The sequence below is a fragment of the Gobio gobio genome (genome assembly GCF_949357685.1).
Source record: "Gobio gobio genome assembly, chromosome: 8".
NCBI lineage: Eukaryota > Metazoa > Chordata > Actinopteri > Cypriniformes > Gobionidae > Gobio > Gobio gobio.
In genome coordinates, this window is record NC_137114.1 from 44,955,420 (window position 1) to 44,963,273 (window position 7,854).

Genomic DNA, 7,854 nt, shown 5'->3' on the forward strand with positions numbered 1-7,854 from the left:
TCCACCCATCTCACTCAGAAACTGTCTTCAAGACATTAAAATCTGGATGAACGCAAACTTTTTGAAACTTAATGCCAATAAAACTGAAGTCCTACTCATCGGCTCCAAATCTACTCTTTCAAAACAGCAAAACCTCAATCTTACCATAGATGAGATCTCGGCCCCTCTGTCAACTCAAGTCAAAAGCCTTGGTGTCATTCTGGACAGTTCTCTATCCTTCAAATCACAGATTAAATCTCTTACACGGACCTCATTCTTCCACCTCCGAAATATCTCCAGGCTTAGATCCACTTTGACACAAGCCAGCACTGAAACTCTGATTCATGCCCTTGTCACGTCACGTCTCGACTACTGCAACTCGCTTCTCATCGGTCTCCCTTCTAAGCTAATAAATAGACTTCAACTTATTCAGAACTCTGCCGCTCGAATCATCACTGGTATCAGATCATCTGAACACATCACACCTATCCTTATCACTCTACACTGGCTCCCTGTGCACTACCGTATTGATTTTAAGACCCTTGTCATTACCTACAAAGCACTCAATAATCTTGCACCTAGCTACATTTCTGACCTCTTGTCAGAATACGTCCCTGCACGTTCCCTCCGCTCTTCCTCGACTGGCCTCCTTGTCACCCCCAAATTTCGACTCTCTACCATGGGGGCTAGGGCCTTCAGTTGTGCTGCTCCAAGACTTTGGAATTCCCTTCCTTCCCACATTCGACAGGCAGATTCAGTCAATTCATTTAAAAAATTGTTAAAGACCTATCTCTTCAGGAAAGCTTTTAATTTGTAAAACAGTTTAGTTGTACAGTGCCCTTGTAACCCTCCTGACACTTTATTTAAATATTATATTTTGGCGCTTTTAGCACTAATCAGATTTATATTATTGGGTACATATTTTACTATGAATGTAATGTATTTTAATGTATTTCATTCTTTTATGACTGTTGATATATGTAAGATGTCCTTGGGTACTCAGAAAGGCGTCGGCCAAATAAAATGTATTATTATTATTATTATTATTAACAAACCTTATGTACATGCTTGAAAATCATTTACTTTATCTGATGAAAACTGCTGGATCTCCTGCTGTAGAGACACAAAGCTAATATAATCAATGACTCAAAGGAGATCAGCAAATAAAGCCACTATATGATGATAACGCCTGTATCATCAACAACAAACCAACATCATACACTTTCTCTTGCTGTTTTCATTATAACAAACAAATATAGCAACCAGAATTGTTTCTTTTTTATATGAAGCAGTCAACTAAAGCAAATACTGATCACCATAATGGTAACTTTATTACTTTCAATACAACTTCAATATCTAAACCTCTGTTAATTATCTATAAGAACTAAGATGACAGAAAGTCAATCTAATAGGTAAAAAGGGAAGCTGATAATGCTGTTTGTGAAGTTGTGTCTGAAGTCTGTTGTGTTTCTCTGTCCTTCAGTGATTCTGCTTGTTATCATCAGGAGTCTTCAGTTATATTCAGTCATTTCTCTATTAATCACTTAATTATATAATTAACTCCAACACTGATTCAGTTACATTTAACAGCCTGTAGTGTACACACTGAGCAGTGTTCAGTTCATCTGGGCTAGCCCATGTGGGGCCTCCATGGAAACTGAGGACAAAACTGGCTGGGCCCCAGTTAGACAGCCCAGGTGACGCCCATATGGGCCCCACATGACTGTGCTGGCTGGGAGATAACCCAATGGTGGGTTGATATAGCACCGACCTATTGTTGGGTTATTTTAACCCAATACATTGGGTAGTAAGTTTTACCCAATAAATTGGGTTACAAAATAACTCATTTGTTGGGTCATTTGGCCAAAATGTTGCTTTAACCAACCTAGTATTATGATTTAATATTATTATTGCCATGCAAATAAATAAATCACAACTTCGATACATTGCCAGTGCTTTATTTACATTCAATTGGATGTTGAACATTTTCAGTAGTTATTGTTGCAATTGTTTTAATTAGTGCTGTCAGTTAAACGCGTTATTAACGACGTTAACGCAAACCTATTTTAACGGCGTCAATTTTTTTATCGCGAGATTAACGTTCTTTTTGGTCTAACAAACTTTGTAGTTTTTTCACATGCTGTTGCAACAACTAGTAACGTTAGAAAAACTACAACACCACTCCGGATGTAGCTAGACCGGAAACAAAACATCAGGCACGCTGCGGCTGCCCGCACTCGTTTGGGCCATTAAAAGAGTAGACGTGGATGGCAAGCGTGAGACGCCGAAATGAGAAACGTATTAAGCCATGGTTTAACTCAGGGGTCTTCAACTAAAAGTGCTTGTCTTGAGCGCTGCTTTCTGCTCTGATGGTGCGTTCACACCAGACGCGAATGAAGCGTTTTGCGCGAGTGATTTAAGTCAATGCAAAGACGCAAATAGACATTCTGCGGCGCGGATTAAGCGGTGTGCATGTCGCGTCATTCGCGTCCGGTGTGAACGCACCATCAGTCTCTTCTTCACTGCATGCTTGACCGCGCGTCTGGGTCTGAACGTAGTAACTGAGCATTGCAACGTTAACTGTTTCATTACGTCAAAAGGCTTCGCGGTCCGGATTCGGACCGGAGTCCGCTAGTTGGCGACCCCTGGTTTAACTGCACTATAGGCGGAGTCCTAGTTTACCTTGCATGTGCACTTTGTAATTTTATTTTGTATCACCCTGTTTTGATCCCTTAGAAAGGGCTGTTGAAGGGGCTGTTTGTGCAACAAAGTATTTGTTTCACCCTTTTATTGATGGGCAGTGTTACATTGTGTGAGCGATTATTTGCTCCAAGTGAGAATGTTGGTGTGAAATCGAACACTAAAGTATGCCAATGTTGTTTTCAATAAAACAAACATTTGAACAAAGCAAGCCGATCCACTTTTCTATGTTGATAAGAGCATTAAAATAAGAAAAAATAATGGGACAAAAAGAAATCAAGGGACATTTAGAATAAATAAAAATGTGCGATTAATTGTGATTAATTGTGAGTTAACTATGACATTAATGCGATTAATCGCGATTAAATATTTTAATCGTTTGACAGCACTAGTTTTAATAAACAAATAAACATAGAAAAAAACATATAAATAATTGCCTCATTGTATAGATGACTGTGTCGAGGAACACCTCCAGGCACAGAAAATTAATGTAAAAAATCATTTTCCATGTTTTAAGTTCTAAGAAACAGGGAGCACAAACACACAAATAAACAAACAAAACAAACTGAAGCTTGTCCAGCTTATCCAATGATAAACTGCCTAAGTAGGCGACAGTGGGTAGATGGAACACCTCCTGGCATGGAATATATAGCATGTTGTAGAAACAGCAGCAAACAGCAGCAGCAGACTTGGGATAGTCAATGTCTAAAACATAAAATTATTTAAAGCATGTATCTACAGCTTGTAAAAGTCTGTCTTGCTCTAGTGCCACTCCTCCCACAATGATGAAGCCTTGTGAGCAGTTGACTTTATCCCCAAGCCGCAGGACATGGAATTGCCTCCGTTGCTCCTGAATGATGTTTGTGTCAACCTTTAAATAGAATTTTGAAATGGTAAATATACACACATGGATCAAAAATTATTCAAAATGTGTTGTTATCAGTTATGTACCTACAGGCGTAAATCAACAGTTACTACTAAAATTTCCAAAATAAGGAAAACAGAATCTGTGGATTATTTAGACAGTTTAACATTGACCTGCTTTGATCACAGCACAATTTGGATTTAAGGAATAAAAAAGGAAAAAGTAAGAAAATTGAAAGAAAAATGGCAATAAGGTTTCAGCAACTTTGGTTAAAATTTTCCTACCTGGCAATAAAGTGATCCGATCAGTCACAGTAGCTCGGCGCTCATATGTGTTCAGCAGCCTCTGTCTAGATGTTGAACTGTGCCTGTGAAGGCGCTTCATGATATTACGGAGTCGCTCCTCCAAAAACCCTGTGGCCGGATGCCGGTATCGCCCTGGTGTATACCATACCTCCTAAAACATCAACACAAATATGTTAAATAAAGGATTTCCTAAAAGTGTCTTCAAAATGTATTTTGTGTTTTTCAAAAATTGTACTGCTGTGTAAAAGTGGCCGTAGTTCTGACAACTGGGGATGAGGATACTCACATATCACTTCCCTCTGAATCTTTAAGGCATGGGAATTGTGTGACCAGGGCCAGAGTTAGCTCTTTCTTTCGGTCTGGTGATGGACTTAGTGGTAGAAGGATCAACAGATTTTAGGTTAATTGAATTGACAATTCATGATTGTATATGATTTAATGTAAAGTGCAACAATGAATAAAACATCACTTACTATTTCCCAAGATTCTCCATGAAATACGGAGTGTGGGTGTGTGCTCGTGTGAGACTGAGTATGGAGTGAGTATGGAGTGAGTATGGAGTGTGTGTGTGTGTGTGTGTGTGTGTGTGTGTGTGTGTGTGTGTGTGTGTGTGTGTGTGTGTGTGTGTGTGTGTGTGTGTGTGTGTGTGTGTGTGTGTGTGTGTGTGTGTGTTGTATTGACTGCACTATTAACACAGACTGCCATTCCTCAGAGTGCTTTATTGATCTTGCTTAGTTTACAAGCAACATAAAGAAACACAGCTATACGGCGCCCTCTGTTGGTTAACTGATACAATAGTCAGTATCAGTACATCTCCCTTTTTTTTAACTATAACTTAAATTAGGTCTGTAAACTTTAACAGCACTTACTCTTGATAACATAAAAACAAATAGATTCAACACAATCTTGCAGCATATTTCTAGCATTAGCTGCACAAAACTTTGTTGCATATAACTATGCAAATACTCAGTAAATACTAAGTAAACATTTATTTCAAACCAAACTTAACACTCTTCTATCAGTCTTTTAGGTTTCATTGCGTGACGACGTGGTCTTCCCTGACCCATCTCAGTGGAAGGTGAGTTTTCTGTGATTTTTTCAGTGACAGCTGTAGAGCTTGGTGAGTTTTCCTCTACTCGTGTTTGCTCAGTTAGTCCATCATTGATAACTACGTCTGTACTTTCAATACAGGTGTCTGGCACTTTCAGAAGATGACGACGATTTCTTCGCAGTGTGTTACCATACTCAGTAAGTACCTCGTAGGATCTTGGTGTTGTCTCTTTGATGACCTTCGCTACAGGTCCCCATTTTCCATCGCATCTGACACGTACCGTATCCTTTTGTTCCAGTGGACATAACTGCTTGGCATTCCTGTCATAGGCTCTGCTTTGGCTGTTTATCTTTGAATAATCTCCATGTCTCTTTTGAAGCAGGTGTTCTGCTGAGGGTAGCCGTGTTCTCAGCTTCATGTTCATGAGAATTTCACCTGGAGACCGTCCACATTCAAGAGGGGATGCTCTGTAGTTTAGCAGTGCTAAATAAGGATCCTCTCCAGTCTCAGCAGCTTTCTTCAGCAGCCGCTTCACTATCTGAACTCCTTTTTCAGCCAAGCCTTGACTGGGGGTACAGTGGACTTGATGTTACATGTTTAAACCCATAAGTCTCTGCAAAGTCTCTGTAGTCCTGACTGCTGAACTGTGGTCCGTTGTCACTCACCCCAGTCACCGGAATTCCATGTCTTGCGAAAATGGCTTTAGTGTGTTTTATCACCTGCTGTGCTGTTGTATTAGACAGCATCGCCAGCTCTGGATAGTTTGACTTGTAGTCCATGATGACAAGGTAGTCCCTCCCTGCCAGATGAAATAAGTCTGTTACGACTTTTCTCCATGGTTCCTCAGGTTTACTGTGGGCCATTAGGGGTTCCTTTGGTTGCTGGTACCTGTGCCGCTGACATGTATCGCAGCGCTGCACCAGTGCTTCAATGTCCCTATTCATGTGTGGCCAATACATCAAAACTCTTGCACGTCTCTTGCATTTTTCAATGCCTAAGTGTCCCTCATGCGTGAGTTTTGCCATTTGTGAGCGCATGGAGGTAGGTATGACAATCCGTTTCCCTCTCAGGAGCACACCATGCACAACTGACAGCTCGTCTTTAAAGCTCTGATATGGATTTGTCAACCTCTGATCTCCTGGCAGGTGGATTTTGTCGATTACCGCTTGTAGCTCACGGTCGTCTGCTGTTGCTTTAGCAATCTCACTCCATTTATCCTCAGACACTGGTAGGTGTTTTTGTATGCAGTCTACATGAACCTGTACATCATGTTCCGTGTTACTTGATCCTGTATGGCTCAAAGATGCTCTGCTGAGTGCATCTGCCATTACCAGGTGCTTCCCTGGAGTGAACTCAAATGTCAAACTGTACTTCTGGAGACGGAGCATCAACCGTTGGATGCGAGGAGGAGCATCTCCTAGTGCCTTTGTTGAGATCGCAATCAGTGGTTTATGATCCGTTTCTAGTACCACTTCTCTTCCATAAATATATTCATGGAACTTTTCACATCCAAAAACTGCTCCTAATGTCTCTTTCTCTATTTGGGCATAGTTTCTTTCCGCCTCAGTCATCGTTCGTGATGCATATGCCACTGGAAACCATGCCAAGTCATGTTTTTGAAGCAGAACTGCTCCAAGTCCATCCTTTGAAGCATCAGTAGATACTTTCACTGGAAGCTCAGGATCAAAGAATTTCAGCACTGGTTCTTTAACTAGGCTGTTATTGAGCATGTCCCATTCAGTCACATGTTCATGCTCCCATTGCCACTCGGTTCCACTTTCCAGCAAACTGCGCAATGCCTTTGTGTTAGCTGACAGATTTGGAATAAATCTTCCCACATAGTTGACTAAGCCTAATGCTCGTTGCAGCTCAGTCTTTTCTTTGGGTTGTGGCATTTCTTTTATAGCTCTTATTTTTTCAGGGTCTGGCTGTATTCCTTCAGCAGACAGTCTGTCTCCCAGGTAAGTAATATCTCTCACCCCAAACTGACACTTTTGTTTATTCAGTTTCAGTCCTGTTTGTCGTGCTCGTGCCATCACCTTTCTCAGTCGCTCATCATGTTCTGTCCTTGTAGCACCCCATATGACTACATCATCCAGGAAGACTCCCACACCTTCCATCCCATCGAACATTTGTTGTATAGTCCTGTGGAAAACCTCTGGAGCTGAGGCTATTCCAAAAGGCATTCGTAGGAAGCAATGTCTACCAAAGGGAGTGTTAAATGTGCACAATGCTGCACTTTCCTCATCCAATTTAACTTGGTAGAACCCTGATGATGCATCAAGCTTGGAAAAGAATTGTGCTCCAGTCATTGCGCTTGTGATGTCTGATTTAGTTGGCAACTTAAAGTGCTCTCTTTTTATCCATTTATTCAGATCTCTTGGATCGATGCACAGTCTCAGATCACCGTTCTTTTTTTCCACAATGACGAGAGAATTCACCCAGTCAGTAGGTTCTTCTACTTTTTTCACTATCCCTTTGTCTTTCAAGGATTTCAATTCTTTTCTCAGTCTTTCTTTCAGGGCTAATGGCACTTTCCTTACTGCATGGATAACTGGTTCAGCATTTTCTTTCAGCCGTATTTTGTACTGATTAGGTAGGCAACCGATACCCTGGAATACATCCTTGTACTCTCTCACTATCTCAGTGGTAGAATCTGCACATATGTCCATCTGCTTGCTATGTGCTGCGCCCCTAGTGGTCACTAGAGCGCTATCAATGACATGAACTCTCTTTATAAGCCCAAGTCCTTCACTTGCTTTCAGTCCTAAAATCGGCTGTCTATCCTCTTCAACTAGAACAAACAGTGCGTTTATGGTGCGCCCTTCTCCTGAAAGACTCGCCCTGAAAACACCCATATATGGGATCGGCTAATCATTAAATGCCCTTAAGTCCATTTTCTTGGGTCACTTTTGGCTTAATGTTCATCTTGCTATAGTATTTTCTCGGCAGGA

At 41.0% G+C, this 7,854-nt stretch overlaps 1 long non-coding RNA gene across 1 annotated transcript in view; it reads right to left on the reverse strand.

Annotated features, from left to right (window-relative positions):
- Positions 1–1,922: 1,922 nt before the first annotated feature.
- LOC307130665 overlaps positions 1,923–7,854 on the reverse strand; it is an 8,480-nt gene continuing 2,548 nt past the window's right edge. Inside the window, exons 2-4 of the long non-coding RNA XR_013817066.1 lie at positions 4,136–4,219; positions 3,829–4,000; positions 1,923–3,550 (exon numbers count right to left, since the gene is read on the reverse strand). This is a non-coding gene — a long non-coding RNA (uncharacterized lncRNA). The remainder of the gene's footprint in view (positions 3,551–3,828; positions 4,001–4,135; positions 4,220–7,854) is intronic.